Source organism: Pinus tabuliformis, chromosome Q (genome assembly GCF_031772625.1).
Source record: "Pinus tabuliformis cultivar Carrire ecotype Pingquan chromosome Q, CPIR1, whole genome shotgun sequence".
NCBI lineage: Eukaryota > Viridiplantae > Streptophyta > Pinopsida > Pinales > Pinaceae > Pinus > Pinus tabuliformis.
Genome location: NC_142296.1, coordinates 690293627 through 690308696, shown reverse-complemented (window position 1 = coordinate 690308696; position 15070 = coordinate 690293627).

Here is a 15070-nt window from a genome sequence, read left to right as displayed (position 1 = left end):
AGAAAATAATTCTGTCCAAAAATTTCCAGTGAAAATGGGATCTCTGTCACTTACAATAATCTTTGGGTTTCCATGTAGCTTTTGAACTGTTTCCATAAATGCAGTAGAAACTGTACTGGCTTTAAATGGATGTGATAATGCACAAAAGTGTGCATACTTGGTAAGTCTGTCAACTACCACCATGATGACACTCTTTCCCTCAGACTTGGGTAAACCTGTGATAAAATCCATTGAAACCTCCTCCCAACGTTGGCTTGGAATGGATAAAGGTTGTAATAGACCCGGTGTCTTAATTGTTTCAACTTTATTTTGTTGGCAAACCAAACATTCCGCCACAAACTTTTGAATATCTGATTTAAGGCCATCCCAAAAAAATTCCTTCTTAACCCTGTGGTAAGTTTTTAAAAATCCTGAGTGCCCTCCTAAGGGAGAAGTGTGCAATTCCATAAGAATCTTTTGTTTTAGCTGGGAATTCTTACAGAGGTATAAGCGATCTTTGTACCATAACGAATCATTTTTCCAGCTAAATGTATCAGAAGTACTGGAATCTTGTTGTAGCTTTCGAATAAGTGCCCACACTTCTTCGTCATTCTTCCATTCCTCCCTTGCTTCGTTTATCCAATCTGGTTGGATAATAGAAATGGCACACAACAATGCTTCCACATCCTCATCCTTTCTTGAGAGTGCATCTGCCACCACATTTTGCTTCCCTTTTTTGTAGATGATTTCAAAGTCATAACCCAACATCTTTGTGACCCACTTTTGTTGCTCTTCAGAGGATAATCTTTGTTCTAAAAAGTATTTAAGGCTATCATGATCCGTTTTTACCTTGAAGTGTCTTCCCATTAGGTAGGGTCGCCATTTCTTAAGTGCATGGAGTATTGCCAACATTTCCTTCTCATAAATAGCTTTGCTTAAAAACTTTCCCTTGATTGGACGACTTTCAAAAGCAATGGGTCTTTCATCTTGCATTAGAACAACACCAATTCCATTTCCTGAAGCATCACATTCCACAATAAAGGTTTTTGTGAAGTCCGGTGTAGCTAAGACCGGTGCTTGGCACATTGCCTCTTTAAGATGTTCAAAGGCCTTTGTTGCTTCCGGAGTCCATGAAAATGAATCTTTCTTCAATAATGTTGTTAGAGGTGCTGCTATTCTCCCATAATTCTTAACAAACTTGCGATAATACCCTGTCAACCCAAGAAATCCTCGCAGATGCTTTATGGATGTGGGGATTTTCCATTCCTTAATGGCTTTAATTTTGCTAGGGTCTACCTTAACTCCTTCATGAGATACAATATGACCCAAATATTCCACCTCCTGGACTCCAAAGAAACATTTGGATCTTTTTGCATATAATTGTTTCTCCTCCAATAGTTGTAGCACCTTGTCAACATGTTCAACATGATCCTTCCAAGACTTGCTGTAGATTAGTATATCATCAAAAAATACTAACACAAATTTTCTAAGGAATGGTTTGAAAATTGAATTCATCAAACCTTGAAATGTTGAAGGTGCATTGGTAAGGCCAAAAGGCATGACCAAAAATTCATAATGACCCTCATGAGTTCTAAATGCTGTTTTCGGAATGTCTTCAATCTTCATTCTGATTTGATGATATCCCGAACGAAGATCCAACTTGGTGAAGTAAATTGATCCATGCAATTCATCCAGTAATTCATCAATGACAGGAATGGGGAACTTATCTTTAATAGTGAGCTTGTTGAGCTCCCTATAATCTGGACACATGCGCCATGATCCATCCTTCTTGTGCACCAATACTACTGGAGCTGAGAAAGAACTTTGACTCGGTTGAATTATACCAGCCTCTAGCATTTCTGCAACCATACGTTCAATTTCACTTTTTTGGACATAGGGATATCTGTACGGCCTGATGTTTGGAGGAACACTTCCTGGAATCAGATGAATAGCATGATCATGATCACGCATAGGTGGGAGACCTTTGGGAGTCTCAAATACCTTGGAATGATTGTCCAGGACTTTTTGGAGATCTGGAGAAATAGATGATTCCAATGTGGAAACATCTAGCGAACATAATTGTGCAATTACACCTCTTTGCTCCTTTTTTAGAAGCTTTGTCATGCCATTAGAGCTGATTATCTTTCCTGGTTTCCCTGCAATACCCCTTAATTCAACTTCCTTTCCTTCCATAGAAAATTTCATGAAAAGTTCTTGAAAATTAAAAGCTATTGTACCCAAGGATTGTAGCCATTGGACTCCTAGTACAACATCAGCACCTCCCATTGGAATGGAAAGCATTGGGCTAGTCAATACATATTCTCCCATGGATAGCTTGATATTATGGCACTTTCCAGAACAATTTATTGTTCCTCCATTTGCAATCATCACTTGACACTCTGGTGCTGGATATAGGAAGCAATTCAATTCTTTTGCTACCCTACAATGAATAAAATTGTGGGTGCTTCCTGAATCAATCAACACTATTACCTTTTTCTTCTTGATTTGTCCTTCTATCTTGATGGTTTGAGGAGTGGTAATTCCCGCCAATGCATTACAAGATATGGTCGGATTTATTTGTTCTTCATCTAGGCTTTGTTCCTGGAATATATCCTCTTCTTTTGACCTTTCTTGCTCCTTTTCTTCTTCCTCTTCACAATCTATGTAGAATAATTTCTTCTCAGCACACTTATGACCTTTTGTGTATTTGCTATCACAATTGTAACAAAGCCCTTTTGCTCTTTTTTCTTCCAATTGTTGTGGTGTCAACCTTGTAGGTTGTGGAAGACTATGGGCAACAACACTTCCGTCTTTATAGTTGTGAATGGTATGCTTCCTAGTTGCCATAATTTTGCTTTCCATTTTTCTTGCTAACCTGAATGCCTTCTCTAATGAATCAGGTTCCCAAAGGCGCACATCATGTTGGATATTATCCTTTAAAGACCCTATGAACACATCAATCCTATGCTCCTCTGGAATATCTTTTACCCTTATGTTCAATTTTTGGAACTCCTCAATGTGCTCCATTATTGAACCCTTTTGTTTGAGACTTATCAATTGGCTAAAAAAAGTGTTGCTTTTTGTATCCTCATAATGTGCTATCAATTCTTCCGTAAAAATTGCCCAAGTGATAAATTGTTTACGAGAACAAAGCCATTGATACCATACAAACTGATTTGGTTCCAAATATAAAGTTGCCATACGTACCTTTTGTGTGTTTTGCACATTATTGAGATCGAAGAATTGCTCCATCTGTAATATCCATGTGGCGGGATCCTTGCCATCAAACTTCCTCATATCGATTTTTGGAACATGGTGAGTCTTCGATCCAACATTAGAGTCTATGGAATCATGATTAACATTTCTTTTGTTCTCATCATGAGTTTCCTTTAGTACTCTTTCACCCTTAGTGACCATTTCTTGTAGCAACTTATTCATATTTATCTTCAATTCTTCCATCTTATCATCCATGCCATCAATTTTAGCGTCCATGCCATTCACCATAGCTTCCATGCCATCCATCTTAGCTTCTACGCCTTTCTTTAAACAGTCCATCTTAGCTTCTACACCTTTCTTTAAACCATCCATCTTAGCTTCTACATCTTTCTTTAAACCATCCATCTTAGATTCTGTTCCTTTTTGTGCAAGGGACAGTTGTTGCACTTGGTCTTGTAATTTTGATATATCATGTTGCATTTCTTCCTCCTCTTCATGAGTCATGCTAGAGCTTTCAGGTTCCTTACTAGGTGTTTGCATTTTCTTTCCTCGGGGCATCAGTTACTGATAATAATGCTCTACTATGCCCTTTGAATTCCTTCAAAATAAATTTTCAAACCAAGCTTAAGCAAAAATTTAAAAAAATCTACACACCTTTTTTCACTTTGTAGGAGCTTGATATTGCCTCTGATGTATCTCTGTACTTTCCAATCATCTAGTTCTGAATTTGTGACTTGTAGTAGCTCTCTGTGTCCTATTTCCAATGCCACCAGTCTGATCCAAATTGGATTCTCCAAGAAAGAGTTATGCACAATCTCCCAAGATGACCTGATTATAGACTTTCCAGAAGAGTGAAATTGTATGAAGTGCCACGTGTACAATTTTTGACCTTTGGTTCTGAAAAAGATATACAAGAAACTACAGTCCGTCCTCTTTCTGTACCTTCTTACAAAATTTCAATCCGATCCCCAGAGAGAAAGTTATGATGATTTTCCCTAGGTCACCTGTTTTGAATGTAATTCAGGAGTCTGTAAAAAGACCAACTTCCTCAGAGCATATCGCCGCAAATATCGCGCGAAAAGATCTGCAATTCAGACCCAAGGTTCAGCGCGATTTCTTCTCAAATGGGTTTTTTTTGCGACTTTTGAAAAATCACAGAAAAAAAGTTATAGTGAAAATTCCACGATGCCCTGTTTGGAGCAGCGAAACCCTAGAATCCAAAGCTCTGATACCAAATGTTATGAAACCAGCTCAAGAAAAGATAGAAAACATAAATCCACGCCTTAGAATTCAGCCTCTTCGAGGGGGAAACCTCCTTTACATTACATAAATGAACAATTCTTGGATGATACAAATGACAAAACCTCCTTTCTATATATAGGAGTCTAAGGAGTCACAATATAATCCAGCCGACCTAACAATAATAATATAAAGCCACAAAAATAATAATAGAGGGATTCTATGGGGCACAGAAATAACAATATGGGGGTAATAGGGGCACTACAATATAAATAAGGGGTATAACTACAATAGTAATGGGGTAATCACTAGTATTATAGGGACCCAACAATAAGTAAGATCTCAGGTAACAGTGTAGGACGTGGCTCTAGAAGTGTGGAAGCTCCATAACCCCTAGTTAGGGCTGCGAGAAGGCAATGTATTAGGTCATGAGGAACAAGGAAGTGTGTGAAGTGACCTGCACACAGGGAAAAATTGTGGGACCAGTCGAACCTGTCAAACATCTCAAGGGTGCGGAAACCTAGTTCTAGCACCCTACCATACTACTTTGGGTGAGACCTTAGTCTACGACCCACAGACTATTGCCGAAAGGGCTAGTAGTACAAGGATTTGTTTGGCTACTTAACTCCGAACCTAGGTCAGGCCCCAACAAGCCAACTTCCATCAAGGAGGATCATAATGAAACCAAGGTATAGTCGCAACCATCCAATAATGAGAAGAATCACATATGATAACTCATGGTCTGGTTGTGGCCAGCCATCTCATAGAGACATGCATATCTTCATAACCATGTCACATCACTTCGCAACCTGGACTTTTGTGATTTGAGTCTAGGGTCTTGTGCTCCAACACAATCCGACCAAAGTATAGATTCTAAGATGTGAATAGATGTGTTGACATCGAACATGCTAGAAAGTCACTTGACTACCAAGTAATGATGTAAAATGTTAACAAGCACGAGAGAAACCACCAATAATGGCAATGGTCCTCAAGGTACTATCAGCACAATCCATGGAATGTGAATACAGGAACTAACGTCGAACATCCGCAAAATCACTCAATCGAAAGCCAATGATGTGAACTTGTCGTCGAGTGTGAAAAACTTGACATTAGGGCATGCAATCTCTAAGGTACTGCAAGGGAGTCTCTCAGTCAACTTCTCGGATAATGAGTTGAAGTCGATGGAAAGTGACTATGTCAAAGGAAGGCCACAATGAATCCCACATCATCGATGCGAGACGAGAGAATGCAAAATGATTTTGGATGATATAGTGAATCAGAGGTAAGTGTAACTGCAAAAGGACAACTTTTGAACATATCGGCGACACAACTGGAAGGAAAAAATGAACGGCCCAAACCCAGGAAGGTTAATGTTGCAAAGGAGGATCTCCCAACTTGACACGAAGAAAAGAGTGTCATGTTCAATAGTTAGCTGCTGACACAACTGATAGATTTCCAAATTTTCCGCCACCATTTCTGGCAGGTACCCCAATTATTTTTTAATCACAAGCTTGAAGGGGATAGCATATGCTTGCACTGTAAGTGCATCCTTCGGACAAATCTGCCCTAGTAAGTTTAATGAGCCCTAGGAGGGAGAAGCTCATGTTTGTCATGGTGATGATTCCGATGTTGTTTAATAGTTTAACGAGTCCGACAAAGGTGTTACTCGATATCTTTTTCATGTTTAGAGAGTTTGAAAAGACACGTAAAAGAAAAATCCACATGGTCCCTTTTCGTACATTTGTGTCTCTCGAGCTCGAAAAGGTATAAAACGATACTTGAGAGAAATGCTTGACCATTTCAGTCAAGGAGTACCTTTTTTTTAAATAGTGCCTCCCAGCCCGAAAGAGGGGTAAACTTATACTGGGCACATGATGTTTCACATCCATTAACGAGTTCAAAACCATAAGGGCTTGACCATATTTTCGCTTTTAAAGGGTTGGAAAAGAGCTGAAAGGGGACCCCCCATTTTTATTCTCTTTAACGAGTCAAGAAGGGAAAAAATAATTGACAATATCTTCATATAAGTTTTAGCGAGTTGAGAAAAGAGCTGAAACGTGACTCATCATCATCGTCGAACATCCATCACTTATCGCTGCACAAGTAAGGTAAAGTGTATTATCAAGTATTTGAGGCACAATAGGTCAAAATATTTACAAAACCTGAAATTTTCATGAAAAAAATGAATAAAAAGTGGAAAAGTAAATATATTTTTACCATTTACCATTTTACCTTTGCTTGTGAGGACTTTTTACCCACTTTTTCCCTAATTGCTTCAGAGCAGATTGCGGGAGATCTGGGAGGTCAATCGACAAGCCGACAGTTCCAAGTAATAGCTGAAGCCCTGACCTCCATTTCCATGCTATTTATTTATGCTTTTAGCCATTTTTTTATATTTTTAGGGAGGTTTTTGAAAATATTTTCCCCCCTCAATTGACGCAATTTCTGAGCATGGAATCGAGCCAGCCGAGGGTGATTAATAAAGACATGCGCACCGATCGGTGTAACTATTTTTAAAATAGGTGCTTCAGTGTTGTGGATAGGGAAAAACCATATTTTCTCAAAAACTGACTATTTAAATTTGAATTTTATGTGCCAAGGATGATGATTGACTCCAATTAATGCCTTTTGCATGAGAGAATCATCGGAAATGATGGATTGGAAGGAACAAGAACATGAGGATGTTGACACCCAAGCAATGAATCACCCAAATGGCTTGGATGCTTTGAGGGCTTGCGGGCTCCTCAAATTCTTTCTTACGCCAGGGATGCGGGCCAAACCCGAGTTGCTTTAATACCTGATTAGTCTTTGGAACATTAATTGTGAGATTTGTGTCATTGACGACCAGGAACTGGAGTTGGAAACTTTAGATATTTACTTCTTCACTGGACTATCTCAAAGAGGTGAGCTAGTGAACTTGTATGGGTCATGTCTGATTGGGGCAAGCATGTCTTCCTTGCTTGTCGAACACTGCCCTGAGGCCCTGAAATCCAAGAGTGGAAAGATAGAGATTTCTAGTGTGCAGGATATTACACTGAGGGTGCTTTTGTTTACTATCAACAGAGTGGTCCTGGGTGGAACATGAGACTAACAAGTCGAAGTACCTTTACTCTATTGACTGCACAACTCGTATGATCTTCAACTGGGCAAAGGCCATGAAGATGAACATCAAGTGCCAGTTGTCCAAAGACACGGAAACGAATCTGAAGCAATTTTTCTTGGGATTTGTACTTGCGACATTCTTCCTAGAACGAGTACCATTTTCCCAGTATCAGTTGACTCAGGTGGATCCTCCTATGCCACACAATCCACGAATGGCCCGCTGGAGTTGTTTGATGCCTAGGATCACTGAGGGTTAGCATATGTCATACTGACCTACATTCTTTTCATGATTGCCACGACAGAAGGTCATCATGGAGGACTGGCCATACAGTGGCACTGATGTTGGGTGCGGAGCCTAATTATCTTTTTTATTTAAAGGTATTGCCGCATTGGACCCCAGTTCGTAATGGGGCGACAATGCCACCCATAAAATATTTGCTACATGGGGGGTTGTTACACAATAATTTGTCACTAACTCTGCATTTCCTGATCCCAGATACTGCCGGTCCATGTTACTGACATCTATGCTGTTTCATGTTGCCAATTATGTGTCATTACCTTCCTTGCAATCTCAGGAAGAGTGTCTCAATTCATTATCCCTGAAGAAGACCCTTTTTACCTAAGTTTCTAGTTCATCGCAAGTCATAACTTATCCCTCTTGCGAAGATGGTCAAGTTAACACTAGCCCTAGTGAATTCTTCGCTCTATCCCTATGTTGCACCCGCGATGAGCCAGATTTGGAAATTCTTTTAACAACTTGTTGAAACTTCGAGATGAAATTGCATCTTGGGCAGTCCTAGGGCTGGTTCTTAGGTCAGTTGAGCTCGCCTTTCTCCTCTGGGATAGTTGTTCCACCTTTTGTGCATCCTCCCTAAGAGATAAGCTCTTTCTTTCTTCTCTTATGGGACCTCTCCCTCCTTTAAATATCTCTTCCATGAATGATATCAGCTAGCTTGGATGTAACTGGATGATAGCTAGATGTAATTTGATAGTTTCAAGTTTCTAAGAGAGGAGTAGAGGTAGAGAATGTTATTGGAGTGTGGAAGTAACCTCATATGTATTTTGATTTGAGAGATGTTTGAGTAGAGTTGGCTTGAGAGCTTTATAGCAATAACCCTTATGGACAAAATCCATGGGGGAAACAAGGCTCTAGTTGGAACCTTAACGCTGGCCCTTATCAAAGGCCCATGATGTCTTTTAACCCTCAATTACCTTTTCTTGCCACTTTAGAACTGCCTGATGTGTCCAAGCTGACGAACGACCTTATACTTCATAATCCATATTGGCCACCAGTTCCGACCAAGATTCCTGGTGATTGTCCTAAATTCTATGACACATCTGGAGAGGATCCCCAAGTGCATGTTATGACTTATCAGCTTTGGTTCTCATCTAACTCATGGCTTGACGATTCTATCTGCCTCCGTCTTTTTCAAAGGACTCTTACTGGTTCCATTGCGAAATGGTATATTGAACTCACTCGTGGAACTTTCCAAGACTTCAATTCACTTGTGATGGCATTTCTTACCCATTTTCAGTTACCGATTCATTATGAAATGGGAAGACATCTCCTTACTTCTCTGAAACAAGACAAAACTACCCACATCTCCGATCATATTCATGAATGGAGAAGGAGGCGTCATTTGATTAAGTTCTGGATCCATGATCAGCTTCTGACTGATTGGTTTACTACCTTTTTTGTTGGTCTGATAGCCTCAGATATTGCTATGGGGTCATGTGTTACTGAAGATCAAGCTATCATGCATGCTCAGTATCTTGATTTGGTTTATTCCCAATCTATCACGCTTTATGATGTCTTACTTGATGCTCCGTGACCTAAACTTCTAAAGCCCCATCGACACCTTCCGTCGATGGTGTTATTGGTTTCATTGCTCAATCTTCCCAAAAGTCTTTCATGACTCTTGCGAAGAAAAAACCTAATGCTTCTAGTGAAAATGCTTCTTAGTCTGCATATAATACTGGGAAACCTCAAAAGTCAATGTCATTCAGTCCACCATGGCAGAAAAGACTTCGAAAGGTAAGAAGAAGGGGAAAGGTAAAAATAAGGCTGATCCACCGAAGAAGGATCCTCCTAAGACTCCTACCGATGATGGTTCTAAACGCAAACCTAAGTATCCTTGTCTTATTTTTTATGAGGATCACTACTCTAAAAACTGTCCTAGATGGTCTGAGGTTATTCATTTGCTTAAGGGGACTTTGAGAACTCCTGATGTACGTAAAGAGCCTTTTCCCTCCCAGCAAACTCAAATGGTGGTCGATCAACCTCAGTCCTCTTCCACTTTTGGCTCCCAAGTTTTTATGGCTAGGACTATCCCTATTCATGTGAGTACTCGATCAAAAGAATATGCTCCATCCGTCGGCAAGGAACCTGAAGTACCTTCTAACATTCCTTTGTATAGCTTTGGCCCTCTTCACATTGAACAACCCATCACCAAGTATATCATTAGTCCTCCTACTGAGGGAGTTCTCTGTAAATCTTCCTGTAACCCCAATTCTCATGCCGCGCAACACTATAGTATTGTCGAAGACATAGCCCAAGCTCCTTTGGCTATGTCCGCGTTGGAAGTTCTCTAGAGTTGTCCCCCCAATGGAAGTCTCTACTATCACCATTGGTGGCATTGATCTGACCGATTTTGAGTTAATTACATTCGATCTTGAAAACCATGTGCCACGTTTGCCTCATCAAATTGCTTTTCTCATTCAAGTCATCAATAACTCAAATAATATTTATCATGTTGTTATTGATGAGGGTGCCTCAACTTGCTTCATGTCTGTTGCTTGTTGGAAGGCCATTAGTTCCCCATCTTTGAGTCAATCTCCTAATACCTTGGAAGCCTTTGATGGAAGAGATTCTTGTCCATTTGTTATTCTCCCATGCTTGCCTATCACCTTGGAAGGGAAGATAGTCGACGTCGAAGTCAACGTTGTTGACGCTAATCTGACTTACAACCTTTTGTTGGGTTGAATTTGGATGTATGATATGCATGTCGTGGCTTCATCATTATTCCGTGTACTCCGTTTTCCTCATCAAGGGAAAATTGTCACAATCGATCAATTGTCCTTCTTTTCTTCCTCTTCCTCAGATGGCAATGATCCGTTTGTGGAGCATACTAGTATTCCTTGTGAGAGTGTGGGTGCTGGACTCTTTAAAGATCCTGCCCTTATGGGTGTTTTTTCACTCCTACGTCCTAATATAACCTCGGTTAATATGATCTCTATCAATCCTGATCCCTGGGTGATTCCCCCTATTGATCAAGTGGATTCATGGGGTGAAGTTATGACGTTGAGCCCTGTAGAGCTCAACTATGTTGAAATTGTTTCTAATTCTACTCCTTCGAGTAGATATCTCAACATGTATGTGCGATCCCCTTGGCTTGGAGATATTGCTTCTCTAGATCCATTATAAGAGACATTTACTTCTAATGATGTGATTCTTGAGAATATGTCTTTTAAAGATCCTCCTTGGCTTGATAATCATCATTGTTCCTCATTTCTCCCAAGCCATGGGGCCATGACTGCCTCTCTCGATAAGTTTGCTTCCTATGTTCCTTCTCATCCGCTTCAGATGCCCATCTTGACTCATGAGGTTTTTTTCTAAGGGGAATATGGGGAATATTATGCAAACTAGGCCCACCGACATCTCTGTTAAAGCAGGGATTGTTGAAAATATTCACATTGGAGTTACTTCTTCTCCTGAGGAGATCCAGCTTTACGCCGACCTTTTCTAAGAATTTCGCAACGTGTTCACTTGGTCATATGATGTAATGGCCAGTATTGATCCGAGTATTTTGCTACATGAGATACCTACATATGCTGGTGCAAAGCCAGTTCGTCAACGTTTACATCCCGTACACCTGAGAAAGGCCACTGCCATTAAAGGAGAAGTTGAAAAGCTTCTCAAGGTAGGGTTTATTTACCCTATCCCACTAACATACTGGGTATCTAACATTCTCCTTGTGAACAAAAAGCAATGAACTATTAGGGTTTGTGTTGATTATCATGACATCAATCGCGCATGTCTGAAAGATAACTATCCTACTCCCTTTATTGACCATCTTATAGATGAATGTTCTGGGAGTGAGATATTCTCTTTTATGGATGGCTTTTCTGGTTACAACCAGATCAATATTTCGCCTACCGATCAACACAAAACTGCCTTCATCTATCTGTGGGGTACTTTTTCTTACAAAAATCTCCCTTTTGGCTTGAAAATTGCCAGTGCAGCTTTCCAACGAGAAATGTCCTATGCTTTTCATAACATCTGACACATTGTTTAGCCTTACCTAGATGATCTTTTGGCTCATTCAGCTAAATGCATAGACCATCCTAACCACCTCTGCCAATTTTTTCTTCGCTATAGACATTACCGTATTCATCTCAATCCACATAAGTGTGTCTTCTGCGTCAAATCTGGTAGACTTCTTGGGTTTGTCGTTTCTAAAGAGGGTATTCATCTCGATCCCCTCAAGGTCAAAGCTATTCTCAATCTCCCACCTCCTACTTATTTGCATCAGTTCCAGAGTTTGTAGGGGAAGGCTAATTTCCTACATCGTTTTATCCCTAACTATGCTGAGATTGCTAAAGGTTACACACGTCTCCTTAAGCATGACACTCCATTTATTTGGGATGACATCGCCCAAAAGTCATTCGAGCAACTCAAGACACTTATTTTTTCTACTCCCTTGTTGCATCCACCCAACTATCATCATGATTATTCGCTTTATCTAGATGCCGCTGATAATACTATTGGTATGGTTTTGGTTCAATATGATGATGATGGTTCCAAGCACGTCATCTATTATCTTAACCACAACCTTGTTTACACCGAGACTCGCTATGCTTATGTGGAGAAGCTTGCCTTGGCAGCTGTTCAAGTTGTCCAATGCTTTCATCATTATATTTTGTTGTGCACTACGACCATGATTTCAGATTGCAACCCGATGACATACATTCTGTCACGTCAATTGTTGGGGGGAAAATACTCAAAATGGATTGTTATCCTTCAGGAGTTTGATTTGGAGTTTACCACTGCCAAGTCTAAGAAGTCACTGGTCTTTGCTGAGTTGATTTTCTCATTACCATCTGCTTCCACTCCCTCTTGGATAGAGGAACGCATTTCAGATGACACGTTTTTCTTGATCAGTACCCTCAATCCCTGGTACGGTGACATTATTGTTTACCTCCAGACATCTTCATTTTTCCCTGATTTGTTTAAGGATGCTTGGCGACGCATTCACCACCATTCTCAGCCCTATTGTATTGTTGGAGACACTTTATACTATCTCGGCATTGATTAATGTTCTCTGTCATTGTCTGACTTTCGAGGAAGATGAAAAAGTCTTAAATGACTGCCACTCTAGTGCCTGTGGCAATCATATGTTTAGCTATGCTACTGCCTAAAAGATTCTTTGTGTTGGTTAGTTTTGGCCGTCCATTTTCAAGGGTTACATTCTAGTTGTTCGTTCCTGTAACGCATGTCAAATTTACCAGTAGAAGATGCATGCGCCACCTTCCCTCTTGCATCCAGTCATTACCATCGACCCTTTTGCTAAATGGGGCATTGATTTTCTGACCTGTAACCCTCGATCAGCTGGGGGGCATGGGTATATCATCGTCGCCGTTGATTATTTTAAGAAATGGGTTGGAGCAATGCCTACATTGTCTAATGATGGTAAGATGGCTGCGTAATTCTTGTTCAATCATGTGATTACCTGGTTCGGAGTCCCTCACGCTATAGTCACTAATCATGGTTCCCATTTCCATGGTTATATGATGATTGAGTTGACAACCTAGTTAGGCTTGCGTCACGATAGTTCGATGCCTTATTACCCTCAGGCCAATGGCCAAGTTGAAGCAGTAAACAAAGTGTTGGTTACCATGCTTCAGCGTACCATTGGAATGCACAAGTCCAACTGGCATTTGATGTTGTTTTCCACCCTATGGGCCTACTGTACTTCCATTAAGGATGTGACCAGATTCACACCATTTCAACTTGTTTATGGTCTAGAAGCTACCCTTCCGATTGAATGCGAAATCCCTTCTCTCAAATTAGCTATAGAATTTATCCTGAATACTACTCCGGTGGAAGAACACCTTTTTTATCTAGAACGGCTTGATGAGACTCGTCAACTTGCTTCTTTAGTCACTGAAGCACAAAATAAGTGAGTCAAAAACTCACTTCAATCGGATAGTCAATCCATGTTCCTAGTCCTGCTATATGATCAAACTAATGACAAGCTAGGGGCAGGCAAATTCGAACCCATGTGGCATGGGCCCTATATTGTCAAATGTGTGTTGCAAAAAGGGGCTTATGAGCTAATTGATTATGAAGGAAACCCTTTAGATAAGCCCGGGAATGGGCTTTATCTTAAGAAATACTATGCATGAGTCTTTCATGCATTGCTGTGTACATAAGTGTGTTTTTTATATTGTACGTGTTTGGCTTGGTGTGTAAGAGTTTTCCACTTATTGTGTCCTTTTGCTTCTTATACAGATGTCTGTTGCACCTTATGTCTATTTCGCTAATGGTTCATGTCGCAGTACCAAGAATCTTTCCTCCGCGGCATGGGTTATCTATGATCCTCATAGTGAGTTCGTGGATCTCAAGGTGTTTTTCTAGGATGTACCACAAACAATGTCGCTAAATATAGTGCCATCATTGAATTATTGGTTGAGGTTGTTTTCCTCAATATTCGCGCATTGATTGTGAATCTAGATTCCTAGCTTGTTGTCCTTCAACTCAACGGGTGCTATTCTGTCAGAAATCCTCAAATTTTAAGGTTGTATTTATGTGTTTGTTTACTAGAAAGAAATTTTGATTATATTACATATCGACACATTCCTAGAAGACTAAATACATTAACTGATGCATTGGAAAATCATGTATTAGATAGACATTTGTGACATTTATGAAAGTAAATCATTAAAGACATAATAAGTCAATATAGCAAAAAACATAGGTATATATATATATATATATATATATATATATATATATATATATATATATATATCTATATATACAGATATATATATATATATATATACAGATATATATATATATATATATACAGATATATATATATATATATATATATATATATATATATATATATATATATATATATATATATATATATATATATATATATATCAGTGTTACACATCGCATTTCTCAAAACATATGTGTTTAGATACATCACATGACAACATGTCTTTCAAAAATGGCAAAAATTAAACCTAGGAGTCTAATCTGCATGGTGCTCTCTATAGCACACGACTGCTCAAACCACATGTCTAAGAAGTCGGTGAATCCTGCTTCACACCCCTGCTGTGTGTCATTGGTACTGTTGAACGTAGTCAAGGATCTCCTCCGCCAATCCCTCCAGGTCACGAGCGATCTCATCCTCTACATCTCCACCAAGAGGAGGAATCTCAAACTCCTGCTCAACTCTACGAGCAATTAGAGACAAACCTGCAGATCTTTCTACCCCAACATCTGCAAGATTGAAACATA